Source organism: Stegodyphus dumicola, chromosome 3 (genome assembly GCF_044657685.1).
Source record: "Stegodyphus dumicola isolate Sdum_Otavi_A_Nest chromosome 3, ASM4465768v1".
NCBI lineage: Eukaryota > Metazoa > Arthropoda > Arachnida > Araneae > Eresidae > Stegodyphus > Stegodyphus dumicola.
In genome coordinates this window covers 114674481-114700811 of record NC_140770.1, presented here as the reverse complement: position 1 = coordinate 114700811, position 26331 = coordinate 114674481, and positions in this window count along the sequence as shown.

The following is a 26331-nucleotide window of genomic DNA, read 5'->3' as shown; positions in this document are numbered from 1 at the left end:
ATTCTTACAAATAACATGCAAGAAAATTTGTGCTTAAAGGTTACAGAGAACAAAATAAAAATACCTTTTACGATAAATTGAAAATAAAATAATAATTTAGTTTGGGAATTAAAGAGGTAACATCTTACAGATGATTTAAAGAAATAATTAAAAGTACAAAAAATAAGCTTTATTATAAATAAAGAGTTTCTCATTTTTTACTTGTACTTAATATAAATAACTTTAGTACATTTTTACGTAATTATTTCATTAGAGCCATTGATTTGTAAATCCATTCTTCGGAATCATTCATACGAACGAAATTTCTTAATAAGCCATGATTCATATCTTTAGAAAGAAAGCCAGGATGTTTTTAAGTCGTCCTGTTTTAGTGTGTTTAGCCCTATATTAATTTCATTTAAATAACCTATTTTAACTCGCTTTTTATATATTTGCTTCCTTTTAAGAATTGTTAAATAATTTGTATTTAATTTTTTCCTTATGTCACGACAGACTTCAGTTAATTAAGTTTACTTTAATATACCTTTTTCTATTTAAATGATTGCAATTTTTTGTCAGTATTTCTTCATTGTTACACACTAATGGCATAATAATACTTTTTTCTTCTGAACTGTGTTAAAGGAAGGTAAAATTATGATAAAAACTTTCCTTCTTTTGATAGGCTTATCAAGCGTAGGTGTAATATTTTAATATTACACAATAACTGCATTCACAATAAAATTATATATTGTTTATAGATCCTTAATAGTATACTTGTTTCTTCGTATATTTCAAGTGCATAATAGGCTTATCAAACGTAAATGTAATATTTTAATGCTACACATAAACTGCATTCACAGTAAAATTATTGTTGATAAATCTTTAATTGTGTATTTGGTACTTCATACATTTGAAGTGCATCATAGGCTTAACAAGCGTAGGTGTAGTATTTTAATACTACGCATAAACTGCATGCACAATAAAATTATATATTGGTTATAGACCTTTAATTGTATACTTCTTACTTCGTATATTTGAAATGCATGCCAACAAAATAACTTTCTGAGGAAAGATGGTGACAAATTTGAAACCTAAAAAATAATTCACAAAAGGTTTTGATAAAAATATTAGCAGAGGTTGATGATAAAACTTTTATACGGTTGACGTTCTCAGTAAAACGGTTTTTCTCCAAGTCTGAAATATCTTAGCTGTGCTGTGTTAAAAACAGGGAAATATTGTGTATGTTTTTCTTGCAGGCATGTTATGAAAGCATTTGACCCTAATGACGGTGTATTGGCATATTACCCTAACGAAGAAGCAAGCAATTGGCATGTGGGGTTAAGAATAATTTTATATGAATTGAAAACAACAGAAAAGTAGCTTAATAATTACATGGATTGTAATTTAGTACAAGTACATGTAATTGTAACATAGTACAAGTACATTGTAATTTTGTACATGGATTTTAATTTAGTACAAGTGTTTTTTGGCGATTGAAAAGTACTGCCTTCTATAGCTGCAAAGAATCTAATCTTAAATATAACGACTTAAAGACCAACCCATGCTTTTCACCCATACATAAACGTATCATTTCGATTCAAATTTCAATTCCCAAATGATTATAGTTATGCGCCACTGACCAGGCTTCCGACCTAAGGTCAAAACCGAACGGAATGATGCCTGATCAGTGGAAAAAACAAGAAGTAGCCGCCACAACAAGGCAATGGCTGAAAGACCAAGTGCCATTAATTGCTCTTAATCAGGAATGTTGCAGAAAAGTACTTTACAAAAATGATTACAGGACATCATGCATAATATGCTACATATAACAATAAGCAAAACGTCAGTGTATAATATTATAGTACAATAATAGCTAATTTAGTAATAAGATACAGGAATACACAATTTAATGGTGTTCCATAGTATAATGCCTTAATATTATGAGATAGAGCTATGATAAAGTGCGAATACTACTATAAGTTAAATACGACTAAATGTGAAATGTGACACATTAAATTTATGTTGTTTGACATAATAACTGTAGTAATGCAAAGCGTTTTATAACACATAAATAGTTATTTAAGAATGATGTAAATAGGTGATATATGAGTGAACCAAAATACAATGATACATTGCGTTAGGTGATTACATTAGTTGTTTTAAAACAGTAACCCACTCCCTCTACACTTACCTTACAAACATTACAGCAAATAAAGCGTTACATGAAATGATTCAATGAAACAGCTATACTATATGTAAAATGACAGAAATGATAATAATTTAAAATATACTTGACTTAAAAAAAACTGAGTAAGAAGAATAGTTAACACTGCTCCTAATTAAAGAAGTACATGTTTTGATATCATTAAGGGGCAAAACTATGAATTTTTAATACAAAATTATATTAATGAGCTACAAAATATCGTCAGTGCAATTTAAATATACAAGATAGTATATAAAAAGTATACTGGTGAACAATAATATTTGAAAGAGAAAATCAACAAAACTTAGTAATTGAAATTTGATTCAGGGGAAGAAAATCTATCTAAGTTGTAACAAACTTTTATACAGTTACCAAGTTTATTTAATGTTCCTTTTGATTTCAATAATTGGGTAAGCCAATTTGCCCAGTATTGCTCTGAAGGTTGTCGTAGATGAAAAGTTTTGGTATATACGCAATTAAACGCATAGGGATCAGGTGATCCCTGATGACCGCAGCTGCATAAGTCGTTCTCTGATATCTATTCAAGTAAGTCATACAAGGTCCATGACCAGTTGTATAATTCGTGATTGTATTATAGAACGTAGTTTAATCAGTAGATATTTTGGGGATGAACTTGTATGTTCTGCGACCCGTTGCACCGTTATTCCAGCGAAACTGCCATCCTTGTAACATATTAACGAATGTCACTTTCTTAAGGAAAGATCCCGGAAATGGTAATGCATATTCGGGTAGGTGTATGCCCATAGCCGCATTTTCGGCTAATTTGTCTGCTTGCTCATTCCCCACTATACCTGTGTGTGCTGGTACCCAACAAAAGATCGGTCTTAGTTCTAATGGAGATCTGAGCAGGAGTTTCTTAAATTTAAAATACTGAAGGCCTCCTTGAAAGTGTTCCAGGAACGGCTTGAAGATTTGATTGCGAGTCAGTACAAATTATAATTGTATTTGAAAATCGATTCAAAATTAGGACTGCTTTTTTAATTGAGAGTAACTCTGCCTGGAAAATTGAATTATTTGAATTGAATATTCTTCTCCATGTGTGGAGAGTCTCATTATCTTGTAAAATGCATAATCCTATTCCAGCATCTAGTCTAGAACCATCCGTGTAAATTGTGAGATCTTTAGGAAGATAATTAATGAACTTAGTATTGATGCTTACCTGTAAGTCATTCAGAGCTGGATGAGAAAAGAGATCTAACACTTTTGATTCATAATCAATGGGATAGTAGGAGCGATTCCGTAAGGTATTGTTTACTTTTAAACGAAGGACTCGAGAGAGATAGTGGCCTCTCGTTCTACTACTAGGTCGACAGGAGGTAAACCTGTAAGTACTTGCAATACCGCTGTTGGTGATGTGCGATATCCTCTGCTTATGTGTAGAATAGTCATCCTCTGTATAGAATTTAATAGCCGACGAGCATGCTTAGTTAGATTAACTACCCATATTCCAGCACAATAAAGAACAATTTTTTAAATGACCATTTTATGCCACAATTTTAATAGGTGAGATGAGGCTCCTCAAGACCTTCCCGCGGTTCTTTTCATATGATTATTTATGATAATAATTCTGCTTTTCATTTGTTTTAAGTGTGGAATCCAAGATAGTCGTGAACCTAAAACAAGATCTAGATACTTAATTTGGTTACTGAATTTAAATGACTGTCCTTGTAATTTCAGAGATGGGTTTCTTTCTAAGGGTCTTGTTATACCTATTATCATTGCCGAAGTTTTTGAAGGAGATATTGCGATTTTGTGATTACAAGCCCAATTACTAAATATATCCAAATAGAACTCAGCTTATCAATTCTAGTTTTGACTTCCCGTATATGACCATTAGGAAGACGTCTGCATAGGTAATTATTTCACATTCTTGAAAGTGTTTGAATTCGAAAAGAATCGAATTGGAGACTATGGACCAAAGTATCGGTCCTAAGCAAGAGCCCTGAGGGCATCCTCTTTGAAGCTTTCTTGTTACAATCTGTTAGTCTGTTGTAATCTGTACTGTTTTGTCCTATAGACAGCTCCTGATTATATCAATAAGATCAGATGGACATCCCATAGTGACCTGAGCATTTATTATGTCCGGCCACCATAGGGAGTCAAAGGCTCCTTGAATGTCCATGGGTTATGATTAAAAAGTGCTGTTGATTATTTTTGTTATTCTGCAAGATTTTTTGTAGACGAGAGATGGCATGTTCTGTCGATTTTCCTCTGTCTCTGTTCTGTCGATCCAAATTGTGACTCATTTAAGATATTATGAGAAGATAAATAAAATTACAAGCGTCCTAAAATTAGTATACGTTCCAGTAACTTCCACAATGCTGGAATTAAACAAATAGATATGAATCAGGAAGCTTCTAAGGGTTTTTTACCTGTTTTATAAAAGAGAACAACCTCTGGTCGTTTGAAAGAAGTAGGACAGTGGCGTAAGTTCCAGAAACAGTTGATGAACGCTAAAAGGAAGATAGAAGAAATTCTGTAGATAATTTGCAAAATAGAGTTATCGATACCATCGGGCCAACGGCTTTTTTGGGGTTTGAATGCTTGATGATATTATCTAATTCAAAGTAATTTGGTTCAGGATGTGATGAAAGAGATGAAGATATATATATATAAGTTTTCTCTAATAATAGATTGAATCGCTGTATCATTTTTTGGATTATCATCCTTGAAAATTGCAGATGGTAAATATATGACTGTATTTGTCGGTTTCTTAGCCTTTTGTGGTATTTGAGAGACAAGAGTAGTTGGACAATAGATCTTGTTCGTAGCTACCTTAAAAAGTGATCCAAAAGAATCTTTTGTATTTTCAGAAAAGTTACGTCAAGAATTTTGCTTTGCTTCTTTCATTTTTCGCTTATAATTTGCATAAGAGTTTTTATATTGAACAAATAAAGATTGGCGTTCAGGGGAACGAGCAGCCTGAGCTTGTCGTTGTAGTTTGCGTAAAGCTGTTCTTTTTTTAACAGCTTTTCTGTCCACCAGGGAGCACTGGATCTATTGCGAAATGGTTTTATTTTAAAGGATCGTTAACATGCTAATTGAAATAAATTTATGAACTGATCATAAGCTTGATCGAAATCTCCTACAGTATGACAGTTTTGAAAACTTTGAGCGAGAGTATATAGGGAAAGGTAAGTTCTGAATTTTCCTATACCATCAAATGATGTTTTAAAGCGCCTTTTTGTCAAATTTGTCTTATTGATTGTAGTGCTTAAACTAAATGTTATTACTGCATAATCACGTAAAGTAGTATAATCTGAAGTCGTCCAATCTTGAATTAAGGTTGCAACTGCAGAATTACCAAGTGTAACATCCGGCCAGCCCTTTGCCTTCGCAGTTTTGAACGTTGGCGAGGAAGTAGTTGAATTAACAATCAAAAGGTGATTTCATTCAATGAAATCCAAAAGAAATGCCGATCGAGAATATTCATGGTCAGAACCCCAAAGGTAACTTAAGGCGTTGAAGTCTTCTCCAATCAGAATATATCTGAAGCAAATTCGATTGAAATGGTGTGTTCTGTAGCCTTCCAAATCATGGGGAATAAGGGTCCAGTATACACTATTGTAGCAAAATAATTTAATGAAAAGAAGATCTTACTATTTGGACCAGCTCCTATAAAAGAATCTTCTCTTGTGACATAAGGCTTTTGATACAGACCGAAATCAGAACCTTTTTCTAATTGTCTATGAATCATGTGGCTTGTTGCCACTGACGAACACTGTAAATTACATTGTATAAATGTAAAGTTTTTAATGGTAAATATAGGCTGTATAGCTAGAACTGATTTGTCTTTGTCAGAATTGTACCTGGGACATTCCCAAATGGTATTTACATTTTTTCGTTATTTTTTTTTCCTTTTTTATAGAGAGCATCGTTGTTACCTGTAAATAAGTTGAAAAAAAATCGTCAACCCTGTTTTCCTCGATTTCCGTGTGTGATATTTTTCTTTTATTTAGTTGCAGCTGAAAACGTTGGTACCGTTTATTTGATACAATTGCAGAATAAAATCCATGTAACTGACACTGTTTTTGATGCATATACAGACCATTCTTGTCCGATAGAAGGACAGGTATCGAGATTGCTTTTTATCGTGGATAAAGGATGGGAAATCGATGCTATGTAAAGGTAAAGCATGAATAAGAGCTAAGATTTTAAGTTCTCGGAAGACATTTTAAGTTACCATAGTTTATAACAGATGATGCAAAGATTAGGAAAGTTATCTTCATTAAGAGACGGATGCCTTCATGGGACAATTTATTAAAATAAATTATTTCGAAACCTTATTGCACATGAGGCAACAAACAATACATAAAATACATGAAACTCAAAACATCTTCATTAAAAATTGTAAAATACAGAAAAACATAAAACACCAAATTCAGTTGAAACATTTGAAAAACTTTTACAATTAAAATTAGATTTTCTACGGAAAAACAAGCAAATCGGTCAGCGGGCAAAAAAAATAGATTTTATGCACAAAACTGAAAGTTTACTTTTGGTCTTTCTCGGCAAAAATACACTGAATTTGGTGTAGAAAATGACTTAACTCATAATTCTATTAAGAGTTTCAAATGTTAACAAATATCAGATTCGTTAGGCTTATTAGTAGTTAAACACCTTTTAAATTCTTGATAATACTACAACTACCGGAACACAGCAAATAATGCACAATTTACCAACATTTAAGAATAAAATAACTGAGCTCACCGAGCCGGGTAAAAGGATGGATATATATATATACAGTGAAACCTCGTTACAACAATATTTTAGGGACCAAATAAATATATTGTTGTAGAGAGGCATATTGTTATATCGAGGGCCCACCTATTTTGAGCATTTAATAAGAGTTTTTTTTATTATTATTAGTTTAAGGTGCATAACATACTACTTTTAAGTCTATATTTAGAAGAAATCAATTTGTAAAATACTAATAATAGTGGTTTAAATACTAAAAAAATAAATAAGATAAATTCAGAAAATAAGCACAGAAATATTCACATACCTGAAAACACTTTTTATTGAAAATAATCCAATATTTTTGTTTGTTTATTGATTTTTTGAACTGTTAAGTTCACCAATACTGTATGCATTGAGTCTAGTGCACGAAAATGTTCTTCATTTGTCGACGGAAGGCTTGAAAAAATGTCCGTAGAGAATTCACAGATTGAAGAGCTTCCTGGGATGACAATAAGGACTGCGATGGACCTGTATTATCATCATCATCTTCATCATTGTTTCCTATCTCATCAGTAATTTCAGAGAGAATATCTTCATCAGTAACTCCTGCGAAAACCATAAGATCATCATCTGCTGTTAAATAGTCTTCTATACTAATTCCAAACTTTTTACCGCTTGTTTCCTCAAGTTGAGATACGGATTTTTTGATGTGCAAAGCACATTCTTGATCATCTGAGAGATCATTGTCTATGGAATTTTCATCATTATCAGATTTCTTATCTTCCATAACACAAAGACCGGCCTTTTTCCAGGAATTCCGAATGGTTTTTTCTGTTACTTCCCACCAACTTCCAGCAATATTGTCACACGCTTCCTTGACATTTACAGCTTTGAAAGCGTCTTCTACTTTATTTTCAAAGTTTACAAGTATGGAGTCCACCAACCGTTTTCTGTAATATCCTTTGAAGCACTTAATTATGCCCATATCAAGAGGCTGTAAAATTGAAGTGCAATTGGCAGGGAAAAAAGCGATTTCGATATTTTGTAGCTTTGGAAATGACGTGTGAGCACCGCAGTTATCTATCAACAAAACGATTTTTTTTCTTTCTCTTCTTCATTTCATTGTCTAACTTCTACATTCGGAAAAAAATTTAGACGTCATCCAAGCCTTCTTATTTGCTTTATACTCCATGGGAAGACTTTTCACGTTCTTAAATCACCTTGGCTTCAATGATTTACCAATGACGAGAGGTTGTATTCTATGCGTTCCTGTGCTATTTGTACACAGAAGAACAGTCAGTCTCTGCTTTGATTTCTTCCTTCCATAACACTTTTCACCCTTGAATGCCAATGTTCGATCGGGTAGGAGTTGGAAAAACAGCCCAGCTTCATCTGCATTATAAATGTCTTGTGGAGCATACTTTTCTAAGATTTCTTTCATCTTGTTTTGCCGCCATTCATTTGCGTCGTTTATCGGGGCTGACTTTTTCTCTCCGTGAACTTCTTGAAAAGTTATTCCATGACGATCTCGAAAACGCATTAACCAACCATTGCTAGCTTTGAAAGTTTCGTTCCCTAGAATTGCTGCAAATTTCCGTGCTTTTGCACATAATAAAGGTACATTTATTGGGACATTTGTTGCTCTCATCTCTTGAAACCATTTTAAAACAGCAGCATCAATGTTTTCATTTGTCGCAACTTTCAGTCGTTTTCGCTCTGGGTTAATTTCATTTGAATTTCATTTGAAGTTACAGCATCTTCGATTTGCTTTCTCTTCTTTAGGAACGTTGCAACTGTAGATTGCGATAATCCATGTTTCTTAGCCGCATCAATCTGCTTCATTCCCTCATCAATATCATTGATAACGTTCAGTTTATCTCGAAAAGATAGTTGCTTTCTCTGCCATCATAGGGAACAATATCGCGTGAAAGAAAGAACTCAAAATCGTTAAAGACTATAAAACAACCTTTGAACTCACTTTTCAGTACGTCACTTAACAACACCCCGCCTCCATCTCACCCTGTTCCTCTAACAAAGGGCACTTGTTCTGTGACAAGGTGATCCAGACAGGTCTAGATGTCCTTAAACCTTATCAGAATTCCAAAGCTTACTAGGTAATAAGACTAGGCATACATTTACACTTCACCCCCCTCACCTACTCCAATTCCCAAAAGGGTGGTCTTCATCTGTTTTGAAATCTGAGCAATAGCTATTTATTCAGGGATAAGTTGAATATCCACAATGAGTTTTAATAGACGGAAAAAATAACAAAAGAAAACGAAAAGAAAAGCATTTGAAAATCAAAATATTATTATAAAGGGAGAAAATAATACTGAAATTTAGATTGAAAAAATTGTTTTACAGAGGTTTATTGTTCTAGAGAATATAGCAATATTGAGGGGAGATTAACATTAGTTTATATGCAAAATCACCGTGACCACAAAACGTTATTGTAGTAGAGGCAGTTATTGTTGTATCGGGTATTGTTGTAGTGAGAGTTTACTGTATATACTTTTGTTGCAGCCGTTTGCAACCAAAAAGGGAGGTGCACAAATACATGTTATAGCAGTCCCGTATACAATATTTCAACGCCCTGAGATTATTTGTTTTTGAGTTTTGCAACATACATGTATATAAATACATGCAAGCAGATGTTACGAGAAAAATCTCTTTTAAACTAATTTTTCAATCTGTTTTTGGAAAAACGAGTTCTTTATTCTGTCCATACGTAAATACACGCAAAAGTCGCTCAAATGGATTCGAGAGCAGTCAAAGCTGATATTTTCATTGAAATATGATACCCGGAATTTTCCCCGAATACAATACTTCCCTTACTTCGTATAAGGAAGTAAAAAGGAATCTATATTGCGTATCTATCTCTTTGTGTTTCTGCGCGTGTTATCAATATCTCCATTTTTCTTCCATTATCAAGTTTACTTCGACGTATAGTTAAGCTTTCTTATAAAATAATAATCTAAGCGTCTGAAACAAGGGTAGTAGTCCGATGTATACTTGAATGCAGATGATACTGACAGTACTTGAAAATACGTAAAATTATGATATTCTTCAAAAAGAGAAACCAGGACCAACTCATTATAAAAAATCTAAATATTAAAGAACCCAAAAGTATTATAAAATTTTTACACTTTATTCAATATAGCAAATCATTATAAACATATTGGATCTTCCTTCTTAATATACTAAAAATCAGTTTTTTTCGAAGTTACGTATATTCCGTTTAAATAGAGGGATAACTATTCGGGACTCTTTCCAATTATTTCGCATAAGTATTTGTCAATAAGTATTCTGAACACTGCATTTCCCAAAATTAGTATAACTGGAATACTACGTATTTTAGATTCTTTAAAATTTTGGAAAAATTTTATTTTTGATACGATTATTCGTATTTATTTTAATTATTCACGTTCATTGAAGATTTAACGCGCTTAGTAATTGCAAGCGAAGAGGCTTATAGAATTATTTATAAACAAATTGAATGAATCTTTCTTCTTAATGTACTAAAATGATTTTTCGAAGTTATATTTATTCAATTTAAAATAGAGGAAAACTATTCAATGCTTTTTTCTATATTATGTCGCATAATTATTTGCCAGTAAGTGTTCTGTATTTACAAAAATTATAACAGTATTTACAAAAATGACTATACCTAAAATAATATTTAAAATTTTGTCGCCCCGATGGTATAGTGTTTGAGGGAGCGGACTGCGATACCAAAGGGCCTAGGTTCGATTGCCGGAGAAGGCATGGTTGCGCCACTCCGTCCTCTTCATACGAGGCAAAGGTGGCCCACCTATTAGGAGCTTCCATAAAAAAGTGGCCACCACTTCCGGTCTTAGTCGTGGCCAAGCCGAAAATGGTTGAGGTTTTTGGAAAAAAAAATATTTTAAATTTTTCAAAATTTTGGAACAACTAAAATTTTAAGAGAGTTTGGTTTGTAGAAATTTTATTTTTGATATGATTATTCATGATCCTTTTAATTATACATACTCATGTAAGATTTAACGCAATTAGTAATTACAAATGGAGAAGGTTATAGAAAATAAAAAGAATGTTTGAAAAATTAAGAGTACTATAAATGTTAACTAGGAAACACATTAATCCTCTCCAAAACGACCGCCTACAATTACATATATTTTTTTTATTAATTAATTATTTATTTACTTTTGCGGAGGTGGTAGACTAATATTAGACAAAAGTCGATGACCAATATATATATGATATAACCGATATAATATTATCGGTTTCCATTGGATTTATTGTATTCAGAGCTCTTGGTTATCTGTTAAAGAAAATTGCTATAATGTAGAAGTAAATAAAAATATTATTGAAAAAATAAATATTGGTAATGTTGTATTAATAAAATCACAAATTAATTACAAAGAATATTGTACTCGGCCAAGAAACTTATAAAATGCCTTACATTATATCTAGTATTATTGCCTTACTTTACACTAAGTTTTCTCGAACATTGTGATTAAATAGTAACATTTTAAAAACGTATGCTATAAATTTTGTTTAGATATTTTCAAAAATATCCTCTATTCATTCATTAAAATTTTTTTATTACTTCTACTGGTTAACCACATTACTAACTACCTGGTTAATCATTTCTTTTCTGAAAGAGTTTAAGCTTCATATGTAAATCTCTCATCTTAACATGCTGCTTAAAAAGAACTGAGAAATTATAACAATTAGTATTTCTGTCCAGGATTAAATAGCACTTATCATCCACGATATTCAGTTTACAATTCTGTTTTCCGCTTAGATAGATGTACTGGTATTTTTAAATGTCTTGATTGTCGTGAATTATTACTAACAATAGTACCGTTACCGTGTGTTTTACATTTTTATAACCATGCTCGTTTTAATCTCCGAATGTTAAGGGAGTTGTGAAACTGAGTTTTAATGAAGACTAGACTCGTTACTATTATAAATGTTCTTCAGCCATAAATTTTCGTTAAGAACGGTAGCTATTGTAATCATTAATCTGTCACATCAGATTGCAGTGAGATGTTATAAAAATAACATAAGATATAAGTATCATTTAAGATATTTCTGATGGTTACAAATAAACTGCACTTGATGACTCGCTCAGATATTTATTGGTAGAGATATCTATGTTTACAAAACAGATGCATGTAGCATTAATGCAGTGTAAACAAATTTTACCAATTTAGATTTTCATGCGATGGCTGCAGTTAGAGAGCTAGTAAAAATTTGTTATTTTATTATTACTGTAAAATATTACCTTCAAATAATGACAAAAATATTATCAAAATATTTATAATATATTGAAAAATTATAGTGAAAACATAATTATTTGCCGCCCAAAATTGGGATGGTGGTTAGTAATGCTGACTGCCGTACCGAAGGGCACAGGTTCGAATCCCGGCGAAGAAATGGAGGTTTGTAAATGTATAGTGTCTGTGCTGTGTGGGGGCACTATAAATACGCCGCATACCGAAAGTCTTCTTGAGAGGTTAGTGGTAGGGGAAGAGCGCTGGAAGTCCCTTGGACCCGTCCCCCTGGGCTGCTCTCCATCGAAATTGGGAGCGGAAGTGACAACATCTTACTTTCACCTGTATGGTCCTCACAAAGGCAGGGGCAGTCTTGCACACCTTGCCACAATGAATTTTGTGGACTTACTGCCAGGTTTGAACTTATGGTGTTACTGCCAGACGAATGAGATACGTCCCAACAATAACAACAACAACATGCATATTAACATCATTTAGAACACTCTTAATTGCAAGTACATATCTAAGATGAATGGTTGCGAAATTATAGGCCGAGTACTTACTTTTATGGATATGGCGCATAACACCATTGACATTGATTATACCCTAAACTGTACTGCAATTTAGATTACGCTGAAACGTAAATAGATACTAAGATTTAACCAAATAGCATGCATCCGAATTTTATAACAGTTATTTAAAGTTTATACGAATTTCCTATCTCTTCTAGCTTCAGGTTATAATTCCTTACCGGAATCGCGTTAAATGCAAATGAGAAGAAGTAGTATTTAAGTCGAAGTTCCACTGACTTCGAGAGAGAGAAATAGAATTCCTGAATAGTGCGCGTTTGCCCTTTGGCTACCCTCTCTAATCTGTTACTACACTCGGACATATTACGTGTCTTTAGATAGCTTCGCTAGCTAATTTGATAATACGGATCAGCTAGTTTAGAAATTGTGTTAGGTTCAGCTAAATACTTTTAGTTAGTCATTAGTCAAGTTATTATTTCTTAATTTTTTTAGTTTAAATCCAAATGGAGGCTTTGCTGTACGTCCTGAGAAAAGGGCTATACAGCACGGCCGAGAGCATCCCAAAGATTTTCGATGGGATTAAGGTCGGGCGAATATGCTGTCCACGCCATACGCGCAATCCCTTTTCACTCTTTAGGTAGTCATCGACGATGTCAGCTCTATGGGGACGTGCGTTATCGTCCATTAAAACAAAAGAAGGGTCAACTGTTGCAGCGTACAATCTCACAATGGATTCTAGGACTTCATCTCGATACCGGACAGCCGTCAAAGAACCCCGTTTAAAGATGTGCAGGTCGGTGCGGTATTCTAATGAAATCTCTGCCCACACCTTAAAGCTTCCGCCTCGGAATGCTGATGCTCGGTGATGTTTTGGGATTGATTGCGTGTTCGTTATTCACGTCATATCCTTATACGCTTGTCATGTGGCTCCAGAGCAAATCTTGACTCATAAGTAAACATGACATTGCCCAGTCAGACACATTTCAATTGACATGTTCCCGGCACCACTGTAATAGTGCCCCTCTTGACTGGACGAATAGAGGAACACAAAATCGAGGTACCCGGGCGTACAGTCCCCTCATATGTAATCTTCTGCGTACAGTAGCTGCAGATATCGCGTTACCAATGGACGTTGTAACCATAGATGTCACACGTGTGGAGGTCGCTCTGCGATCCCGCTTGGCTACAATAGCAATATATCGATCTTTCGCGGGAGTCGTAACCCTTGAGCGACCGCCTACGGGCCTTCCGACAACTGTCTGTGTGGTTTGGAATTGTTTTCATAAACGTAAAATTACAGAATGATGAAAGCCGAAGAAAAGAGCAACATCTGTGATCGATGCGCCCCATAGCTCGCCAGCGTTCAGAATCTTCGATTTGTCTTCTGGAAGTCATAGAAAAACGTATGTCTTGAAAACAAATTGTACGAAAGTTTTAAACACCTTCTATCAGCACTTACAATGAACTTCTGTAACCTTCATAAAGCTGGCTTCTTATAAGACTGCCTTCTTTGCATATTTCTTGACGTGAAAGCGCGGTTGGCTGTTACCTAACATAGTGTTACGAATTTGGTATTTAAAAAGTTAATGTTAGTTCAATTATAAATTAAATGGTTTTATTTCTCGCGCAGTGCAGCGCGTGACGAATATTAAAAGAAAGCTAAGCCGGAAAATTGAAAATACAAGAGCGCGTGCATTAAATAAATAAATATCTCTTTTTGATTTCGAGAAAATACTGGAAAATTCTAGCGCGTGATTTTAAAATCTTATAAAAGGAGGAAAAATCTCAGTTTGTAGTAGTTGCTTAGTTTGTTGTTGTTTAGAAAACCGCTTTTGTTGATTGTAGCGAATTCGCGGATTAGCGTTCTTTAGCTGTTTTGAATTACGTTCTATTGGACATTTGAGTAGTTAAAAGATAACTACTGTGAAATTACTTGCATAATAGAAAACAAGTTCCAAGCTATGGAAGGAAGAATGGATACAGTTGAAGACAAAGTTGGAGAAATTCAAGAAAGAGTTTCTGTGGTAGAGCAACAAATTGAAAAAAGAGTTTCTGCCGTCCAACAACAAATTGAGGAAAGGGTTTCTGCTGCTGTTGCAAAAGAAGTTGACACTTTAAAGAAGAGCATAGCGACAAAAGGAAGCAATTCTGAGGGTTTTAAATTCTTACCGATGCCTGCTCGTCCATCTCTGAAGTTATCCACATATGATGGGAAGACATCCTGGCAAGTGTATAAAACACAATTTTCTATCGTTTCGGATGCGAATGGATGGGATTCCCAAACTAAGGCCTGTCATCTCGCCGCTTCTCTGAGAGCAGACGCAGCGGATATCCTGCAGACGCTTCCAGAAAACCAAAGACTTGACTTCGAAGCTCTATCCGGCGCATAGGAGCTGCGCTTTGGCGAGAAGTGTTTAAAAGACTACAGCAGGCTTCAATTAAAATCCCGTCAACAGAAGCCCACCGAATCACTCCAGGAACTCGCCACGGATGTTGAAAGGCTGTCCTACCTCGCCTTTACGGAGTGCCCGAGAGAAACGAGGGAAATCCTGTCCCTGCAGTACTTTATCGATGGCATCCGTGATCCCGAAATACAGAAGGCTCTACGAAAGGCGGATGTTAAAGATTTAAAAAGCGCTCTAGTGTACGCCATGAAATTCGAGGCAGCCCAGCAAGCCACTCGTCGAGACAGCCACCCAGTCAGAGCTGCTCAAGTCCAAGAGCCAGGGGATCAAGTCACCGCTCATCTAGACGATTTAACTAGACAACTGAACGCCTTGAGACGGAATATTGGTGACAAGAAACCGACAGTAAAGTGCTGGAACTGCGGTGCTGAAGGACACATACGACGAAACTGCAGAACACCCCAGGGTACGGATGTTAAAACCGCTCCTAACAAACAGCAGGGAAACTAATTTGTGGCCATCTCGCGGGGCGGAGGTTGCCAAATAATGAAAAACCCCAGTTTAAAGCGTTTCAGATTTCTGCAGTGAGAGGCGGCAGTAATGGACTTTTCATAATAGGACATATTAATGGAGTTCCCTGCAATATGACGATAGATACAGGAGCCAACGTTACCATCATCCGAAAAGATTTGGCTCAACAACTGGGAAACAAACTTATCTGGACGCCGCCCTGCGTTACCCTCCAGACTGTGTCCGGTGAGAAGATCGACATCGACGGAAAAGTAAATATTAACATCACGTTTGGAAGTGCCGCTTACTATCACACGGCATATGTAGCAGAGATCACTGATTCTTGCATACTAGGATTGGATTTTCTAAGGAAATACAATTTTTCCTTGGACTTTAAAAATAACGAATTGCATTCTAGATCTGAGGACATAGCGTTATTTGAAGTTAATGATGAAGAAGTTAAATCTGTCCATAAAATCATAGCACAAGATAATATCACAATACCGGCAAGAACAGAAATTTTACTTCCTGGATCCATTGTCGAAAACAGAAATTTCCGCTACGGCATCATAGAACATCCCAATAACTGTAATAGCCCAAAAGGAGTACTAGTAGCCTCAACACTCGTCGACCTATCCAGAACGGTTATCCCGGTGAGAGTCGCCAATGTAACTGAGAAGGTGAGAATTATTAAGAAAGGTGAAGTGGTTGCAGCAGGTACTCCAGTAACCACCGTTGAAAGAAAGAGTAACATCCAAGAATCCGTGTCTTCAGAAAACATTACATCAGAGTTACTTCAGAATGCGCAATTAAACGATGAAGAGAAGAATGCTGCCGATCGCGTCATTAAAGATCTTCAAGTTGTTTTCTCCCGCTCGTCTTCTGACGTGGGTCGAACCAGTTTGACACAACATAGAATCGATACCGGCGATCATCCCCCGATCAAGCAACCTCCAAGACGTCTACCGTTTGCTAAACAGGAAGAGGTGCGAACACTGTTAAAAGATATGAAAGAAGCCGATGTCATCGAGGCTTCAGTAAGTCCATGGGCATCTCCCATCGTCCTAGTCAGAAAGAAAGACGGCTCAACAAGATTTTGCGTTGACTACCGCCGGTTGAATGAGGTCACGAAGAAAGACAGTTACCCTCTTCCTAGAATTGACGACATTCTGGACACTCTTTCTGGAAGCAAGTGGTTCTTAACACTTCATTTAAAGAGTGGGTATTGGCAGGTAGAAATACAGCCTGAAGACCGAGAAAAGACGGCATTTACTACGGGACAAGGGCTTTGGCAATTCAAGGTGATGCCGTTTGGACTGTGTAATGCGCCGGCAACATTCGAACGTCTTATGGAAACTGTTTTGAAAGGCCTTTCCTACGAAGCCTGCCTGATATACCTGGACGACATCATCATCGTCGGAAAGAATTTTGAAGAACATTTAGAAAATCTTAGGAAGGTGCTTCAGAAACTGAAAGAAGCCAATCTGAAGCTGTGTCCTGCTAAATGCAAATTGTTCCGAAAGGAAGTGACTTACCTGGGACATGTCATCTCTGCAGAAGGTGTCCGCACGGATCTTGAAAAGGTATCAGCGGTTAAATCCTGGAAACGTCCCGAAAATTTCCATCAGCTGAGAAGCTTCCTAGGGCTTTGCACCTACTATAGGAGATTCGTGAAGGACTTTTCTTCCATCGCAAGACCCCTTCACAAGCTGACAGAGAGCAACCAAAAGTTCTTGTGGACAAAAGAATGCGACGATGCATTTAAAAACTTAAAGGAGGCTTTAACATCTGCTCCAATCCTGACGTATCCTCAGCACGACCGACCATTTATTCTCGACACCGACGCGAGCAATGAAAGTGTCAGTGCTGTTTTGTCCCAAGAAATAGACGGCCAAGAACGTGTAGTGTCGTACTGGAGCAAGTGCCTGTCTAAACCGGAGAGGAATTATTGTGTCACCAGGAAAGAGTTGCTCGCCATAGTCAAAGCTGTAGAACAGTTCCATCACTATCTATACGGCAGAAAATTCCTGCTCCACACCGATCATACATCATTGACCTGGCTTTTAAATTTCAAGAATCCTGAGGGTCAAATAGCCAGGTGGATACAGAGACTCCAAAAATATGACATCACTATCCGTCATCGTAAGGGATCATCACACGGAAACGCCGACGCCCTGTCTAGAAGACCTTGCCAAGAAAACTGTCGATATTGCTCCAAGGTGGAAGCGAAATACGAGCTGCTGACTCCGGTCGCAAGACAAATTACAACATCAACATCGGCTGATCGAGAACCGTGGAGTGATGATGAAGTCAGGAAAGACCAGCTGGAAGACTGCGACATTAAACCCATAATTGATCTAATGGAGTCGTCAAACAGAAAACCTAACTGGCAGGACATTTCTATCTGTAGTCCTACAACCAAACAATATTGGGCACTCTGGGATTCACTTCCCATTCGAAACGACGTCTTATACCGGAAATTCGAATCGGATGATGGGAAGACGTTCCGATGGCAGCTGATACTTCCAAGATCCTGCATTCCTGATGTCTTTAAAGAACTACATAACAGACCTACGGGAGGTCACTTTGGAATAATGAAGACCTTACAGAGAGTTCGTGAGCGCTTTTACTGGAATAATGCAAAGGATGACGTGCAAAAGTGGTGCCGATCTTGCGATGCCTGTGCAGGTCGGAAGGGACCTAAGAGACGCAGCCGAGGCAAGCTGCAACGTTACAACGTAGGGGCGCCTTTTGAACGAATCGCCTTTGACATCCTGGGACCTCTGCCACGAACTGCTGATGGCAACAAATACATACTCGTTGTCGTTGATTACTTCACCAAGTGGCCTGAAGCTTATCCTATTCCTGATCAAGAAGCTGTCACAGTAGCTGAGGTAATGATACAGCACTGGATTTCCAGGTTCGGAGTGCCTCTTCAGTTACATTCCGATCAGGGAAGGAATTTTACCTCGGTAGTAATCAAAGAACTATGCAAACTACTCGGCATTGACAAGACCCAAACAACGCCATTACATCCCCAGTCGGACGGCATGGTAGAGAGGTTCAATCGAACCATCCTTAATAACCTCTCATTAGTGGTTTCCAGAAACCAGCAGATTTGGGACAAGAAATTATCGCTGTTTTTACTGGCTTACCGTAGTGCTGTCCACGAGATTACCGGCTATTCTCCATCACAGATGCTCTTCGGTCGTGACCTTCGTCTGCCTTGTGATGTATTGTTTGGCCGCCCTCCAGATGCTCCTTCATCGTCTGAGGAATATATTCAAGATCTCCAGGCCCGGTTTGAAGTGATGCACAAATTTGCACGAGAGTGAGTCAACGTGGCGACGGAGAAGATGAAGACACGATACGACACAAGAGCTACTGAACATCAATTCCACGAAGGAGACAAGGTGTGGTTGTGGAATCCGACTCGACGGAAAGGACTTTGTCCGAAATTACTGTCACCTTGGGATGGCCCGTACACAGTTCTAAAGAGGCTGAATGACGTCGTGGTTCGGATTCGTAAGTCTTCGAACTCTAAACCTAAAGTCGTTCATTACGACAGGTTAACTCATTACTATGGCCATAGTACGTAATGTAAATAATTGTAAATAGTATCAGACCATGGTCCTTTATGTTTTTAAATGTGTATTTGATTTGATTTGTATTTAGTATTTGTTTTGTATTTAGTATTTAATAGCATATGATTTGTTTAAGTTAGTTATTGCATTTTTTGTTCATGTTGTTTGATATTGTGATGTAATGTTAATGCCTCAGTTGCATTTATGCCACAGTTGTAAGTTTAGCTTCCTGTCCAGGGATTGTACTGCCCGGGACGTGCAGTCCTTGGGAAGGGGGCAGTGTTACGAATTTGCTATTTAAAAAGTTAATGTTAGTTCAATTATAAATTAAATGATTTTATTTCTCGCGCAGTGCAGCGCTTGACGAATATTAAAAGAAAGCTAAGCCGGAAAATTGAAAATACAAGAGCGCGTGCATTAAATAAATAAATAACTCTTTTTGATTTCGAGAAAGTACTGGAAAATTCTAGCGCATGATTTTAAAATCTTATAAAAGGAGGAAAACATCTCAGTTTGTAGTAGTTGCTTAGTTTGTTGTTGTTTAGAAAACTGCTTTTGTTGATTGTAGCGAATTCGCGGATTAGCTTTCTTTAGCTGTTTTGAATTACGTTCTATTGGACATTTGAGTAGTTAAAAGATTACTACTGTGAGATATTGTAATACTGCATGATAATTTGAGAAAATTTAAGCATTTTTGTTGTGATAATAATAAATTTTTGTTCATTTTTCATCGGACTTGTGCATTCATTTCATAACGAACCCGTACGCACGCAACAGTATTTTCATACTTCCATCTACCTCACATGACTTAAATTCAAATTCAGATTGATCCTTGCTTTAAGCAGAGCTGTTATGATGATGAGACACTGATATCTAAAATACTTGTAATTTTTAACAATTTAGTATTACTGAAAATCATTTATATATGCCCTTTTAAAATTTTTAAATGGTAAAAGAAGTCGAAACTTAAACACTGAGACGTGATATTTCTCTTTTGAAGGTAAATGCTTATGTGGTCACGTATGGCTCGTAATTCAATGGAATTTAGCTGGTATTATTCTAACTGAACTTCAGAGATTAAGTAATTTCCATGTTCGTAAATATTTAAATTACACAGTTTAATGGCTTTGGAAAATCAAAGTCCGTTGAAGAAACACGAAAAACATTTTGAAATAACACCAAACTTGGCTATATACAAAAACGGTGCACAGTTAGCTTTGTCAAGATGATTTATAAAAATCACAAAGTCCTTGGTGCAAAACACTAAACATAAACTAGATAAAAAAGTGAGTAAATAAGTTACAAAAAAAATTACGATATATTTACATTATGTACATCACCACCACCGTAGGTTGCGGTGGATTGAACGTGGGCGTTTTACAACACTCTCCTGAGTGGGATCGTAGGTAGCAAGATTTCTTATGGCAGAGTAAGGAGAATTTTGCATATTTGTGAGGTGATATAAAGTGTTCTTTTAATCTTTAAATCCAATTTAGAATTTCGTCCTAATAACGGGTAGATGGCCATGAATGCTGCATTAGCTTTATTGGTCGCGTAAGTAACGTGATCATGAAAAGTGAGAGTTCTATCAATATGCACTACAAGATACTTGTAAGAATTTACAACAGGAATTTGGATGTTGTCAATTTTTACGTCAATATTAAGCGGGAACCATTTTTTATACCGCCTGTAAATCACTATGTTACATTTAGAAGCGTTCACTTTAATCTTCCATAGCTTGCACCATGCATCTATTTCCTTAATTTGGTACTTCAGCTTGTCTACAGCATTTTGAGGGTTCAGAGAGTTAACCACGGTGATCATCATACTTTAAAACAGTTGAAGAGAAAGACTGAGACATGTCATTGACAAAAATGCAAAATAATTTTGGCAAAAGTACGCTTCCCTGTGGGAAGCCTTTGTACATTGCTTTCTTGCTGGAGAGAGAAGCTAAGTTGAAAAATTCTTTTGAGAAATGAAATAATCAGTTTTAGAAAGCTATTAGGAAGTATGCAGTTTGAAAGCTTGTACACAAGTCCTGCATGCCACACTCGATCGAAAGCTTTTTCGAAATCGAGGTAACATGCAGCGACTGCGGTCTTTTCTGGAAATTTAGAGTAATATATTCTATTAAGTTTAGGATTTTGTGTGTCGTAGAATAGCCTCTCCTGAATCCAAATTGGTTTTCGACGATAATTTTCAATCTTTCAAGGTGAGTAGTCAAACGCTCATTTAAAATTCTCTCGAAAACTTTTCCCATTGCCGGGAGTAAATTAATCGGTCTGTAGCTTGTGACTTCATGGGTTTTTTTTTCCTGGTTATAGTATCGTAATTATAATTGAATGCTTCCATTGCTGAGGGAAGTGTGTGACTCGACTGCATGCGTTAAATATGTCACAAAGTAACACAATACAGTTTCTTGGAAGTACTTGCAGAGCTTCATTGTTTATGTTGCCGTACCCTCTTGCCTTCCGTTTTTTGAGTTTTTTAATAATGCTTTGAACTTCGTTTGGAGAAGGCTGTAAACCTTCAGAAAGCTGGCTTCTTATAAAACTGCTTTTTTTTGCATATTTCTTGACATGAAAGCACGATTGGCTGTTACCTAACATATTTGAATACTTTCATCTACCTCTGCATCGAATTGCATCCTCTTCAATTCTGATTGGCTTCCGGAAATTTGCATTTTCCTCTCCGTGCTTAACTTTTTCAAGTGAGTGTATATAAAGAAGATGATGAAGAATCTGCATAAGTGTATGTATGTATGTTTCTTGCATTGTGATAAAAAAAGGGTACTTAGAGACATCAAATTTTGAATAACGTAATCTTTCACCAAATATGGGCATCTGGAAGCCCTAATATGGAATTTGAAATTTATTTTATTATCGATTTACATTTTGTACCACTTAAACGAATTTTTGATTAACAAACTCAACGATTTCAAAGGAACAAAAGCAACACTGTACAAGAAAAAAAAATTATTTCCAGCCCGCGAGACTGTGCACCGAAAATTCTAAAGATAAGCTCATTTTAAAATTATTTTGCGATATTGCTGTTGAACTGAATTTTATGGTTTAAGCGCAAAGCACATGATATTTAATAAATAAAGGTAACACACAAAAGCTTATTAAACGTCTCTTTGGTCGTAATGCAAAATCTTAAAGCTTTCAGTTTTTTTTATGTTTATTTTTTTTGTTTTAATGAATTAAAAGTTATTTCCCATATTTAATTTGAATCTATGAAATAAACTTTAGTATGAAGGAAAACTACATAAAAAGCCTAAGAAAAACCATATATTTAAATGATGATTTCATCAAATCCTATATTTGCAAATCAAAATTACCTGACATTTGTAACAATTTGTTTTTATTAAAAAGGTGTTCTTATGATATGTATTTTTCTTTCTTGATATGCTTCTCTCTATTTTATATTTAAAGTATTTTTGTAAAAGTACATTTATTTACAAACGCACGAAACGCGAATCATTTCTTTACTATTTTCTGGTTTTATTGACATTCTGTATTGATGTACTTTAAGTCAAATAAACCGATTTACTTTTCAAATGAAATACTTTAATTAATCTCCTGAACTGAAGAAAAGAAAAATGGTATGGTGGGTAGTTATTATATATTTTTTTACATTGTAAAATTAATACTTTTATTTTAATTTCACGTTTGCTTAGGTTTTCAAAAACTAACATATGGAAAAGTTTATTTTTGTTATTTTACGTAATCTGGTTAATCTCATAATTAAAATTACTAAGTTAAATTAAAATACTTAAGAAAAAAGAAGTGAAAAATCTGAAATCTTTCAGATTTTATTACCCCCAGAGAAGCTTGTTTTGACGTTTTGTGTGTTACCTTTATTCATTAGATAATGAATTATTCATTAGATAATAATAATATTAATATTAATAATTCATTAGATAATAATAATATTAGATAATGGATAATAATTATTCATTAGATAATGAATAAAGGTAAATTCAGTTCAACAGCAATATAACAACATATTTAAAAGAGCATATCTTTAGAATTTCTGATACACAGTCTCGCGCGCTGGAGATAATTTTTTTTTTTTTTTTTTTTTCTGTACATTGTTGCCATTTCTCGTTTTGTAAGCGTTGAGTTTGGTAATAAAAAACTAGTTAAAGTTTTACAAAATATGAAATAGATCATAAAATAAATTCCAAATTCCAAATTAGGGCTTCCAGATGCTATTATTCGCTGGAGGATTTCGTTATTCGGAATTTGATGTCTCAAGGTACCGTAGTTCGATCACAATGCGTGAAACATACATGCATTTATTCAGTTTCTTCATTACTTAATTCCTTTAAATTTAACACAGGGCGATAATATTTGGTGGCAACAATTTGCAAAGTTAAACTGACATTTAAGGTTGCGACGAAAATGCCAAAACAAAACTAATAGCTTATACAGCTCTATAATTCCCGTTCTACTGGGCCGATAGACGAAATTCAAATAGCGTTTTTCATGTCTCGAAAGCGTGACTTAGGATATGTATTAGATTTTTATATAGCATTGTTCGAATATAGGTTTTTTGACACAAAATCAGACTTTTTCTGAAATGGCATGCGAATGTGTTTTGCGAAACTGCTAAGTTTTGTAAAAATCGCACGAGTAGGTTTTAAAAAGTAGCTTTCAAGTGTTTAGCTCCTCAATGTTAATTGAATTTGATACATATTTATTAAAATCTATTTTTAATTAAGCTTTCTTAATTCCCTCTTCCAGAATTCGAAATTTAGGCTTCATCCAAATATAATTCGCACATTTTTTATGATTTATTTTTATCATTTGCATTTTTAAAGTTTTTTTTTTCCCTCCCGAAAAACTTTTTATATTATAACCTATAACATTTAACATCATCTTAAAGTAGATGTATTTCTAAGTATACCTGCAAAAAATTACGTGAATTTACATTTTGGCGTGTTTTGAAATGTGGCGTACTTAATATAAGCGTTAATAACGAAAATGTGCTTTCGCACTTTGTTAAAATTATTTGAATGAATGGACGATGGACCTTTTTTCCTCTCGTGCATCAATGAGAAAAAAAGAGGGAAAGTTAGGTTATAAATTAAGAATTCTGCCAAATGAGCAAACTGAAAAAAATGCGCCAAGATAAATGTTTAAACTTTTCTATAATTGTCTCACCAAAAATTACAAAACTTAATACCTAAGCATAATTTGAGTCGTACAATCGAAATATGGAAAGAAATAATGTGTTATTTGAGAAAAAGTCCGGTTTTGTGTCAAAATACCTACGTTAGATTGATGTTATTAATAAATCTAATGTATATCATGAATTGTGCTGTCGAGACATGAAGAACGTAATTTCAATTTTGTCAATCTGCCAGTAGAACAAAAGACACAGAACTGTCTTTTTTTTTTTTTTTTTTTTTTTTTTTCCAGCAGTGTCCATTATGACGGGAAGACAGTTTTTGCAGTAAAGCCAAAATAGAGAGTGAAGTTTTATCACCAATAGGAGGCCAGTTTTGCTGATGTTGGACAGAACTGTGAATTTTCCATGAACCAGACGTCTAAAACGTATAATTTCATCAAACGATATGCTTCACCATTAGTACTTGGCTCTGCTTTTGTTCCAGATTGCACGCCGAAGTAAAATTTCATTAATAAACAGAAGTTTTTGTATTATGGAAGCACATACTGTAGGAAAACCAGAAGTTTCTTCAATAAACAGAAGTTTCTATATCGGCTGTTTCTGCCTTTATTTCAAAGCATTCTGTACCGTATAATGAATAATAAATTTCTGATATTAAAAAACAATTGCTTCTCAATGCTTTTAGAGATTTGAAAAGAAGCTTCCTAAATTTCACGATACCGAAAATCACTGTTTAGCTAAGTCATGAGTTATAAATTGAATTCGTATTCAATAAATAAACAGAGCCAACTAAAAATATTTTCCATATTTGCGTGGGAGGGTGGAATTTACATTACAATTAAACTGAATTCATAATGATTCAACCTGGCATTTAGAAGTGTTTCTTAACTGGGATTTAAAGTTGTTTACACTTCTGTTTCGTAAAGAAGACATTTCGAAATATTTAAAATCTTATTTGTAGATTTTTGTATTCTGTTAAAATCGAATTACTTCATACACTAGTGTACATTTTTTGCCTCAAAACACATATGTATGATTTTTAATAAAAGGAAGGGACTTTTATCTATATTGTATTTCCATTATTTTTGTTAAATACATTTATAAAAAATTACTGAATACTTTTTCTGAAGACGTACCTTACATACTCCCCTTTTTAAAGGGCGACTGGGGTTTTAGGGGCCCCAATCGCCAAATTCTAGTGGTGAAGTATTATCATTCACCACCTTTTACTTCGGGCGCCACTGAGAAGATATTATGTCATTTCGAAGCAGAAAAGATGAAAAATGAGCAATTTTCTCGCCGCGACTGGAACCACGGGCCTCTCGAATACGCGTCGAGTATGCTGACTACTATTCCACGAAGGCATGCTAAGAAGGAGTGAGAAATACCTTATAAGTTAAGAAACAATAATTGCGAGTAAGAGTTATTCACATTAGCAGAACACGAAAAAAATTGTCTTGCGGAATAACCATATAAAATCGTTTCCAGAGAATAGGCGCAAATTGGATAATTCATTAACTTACGAAATAGCCCTCCCACATAAATATGTGAAATCGTTTTGAAACATTCAGTAATATCATAATGAAATACACAAATATAACATTTAATTTCCGCTTTGCTAATCACCGTGATATTCGAATTTCCGTTATATTCAAATTTCTGTCTGAAACTGATTTATTATATGTTTTCACAAAAGAATCTAATTTATTCTGACATGAGATTTTACCTTTATAAAATGAGTATTCGCAATTTTCATGCGAACTGAAATCATTCAATATGTGGCTCAATAAATATTATGTATTTAATTCTGTTACCAAACTCTTGTTTCGTCCACTTTAAAAATATTCTCCTCGAAACAGCATTACTTATGATGTAAGTATATATTAATTAACTTTTCCCCCTGAAATTCCTACAGAATGAGAACCTTTGAAGACGGAACAATGAGTCCTTGCATTTTGATTTAAAAAAGTGAAGTAAATTTATCTTCCTATTTGCTTTTATTAATTTCACTAAGCTACTATATTC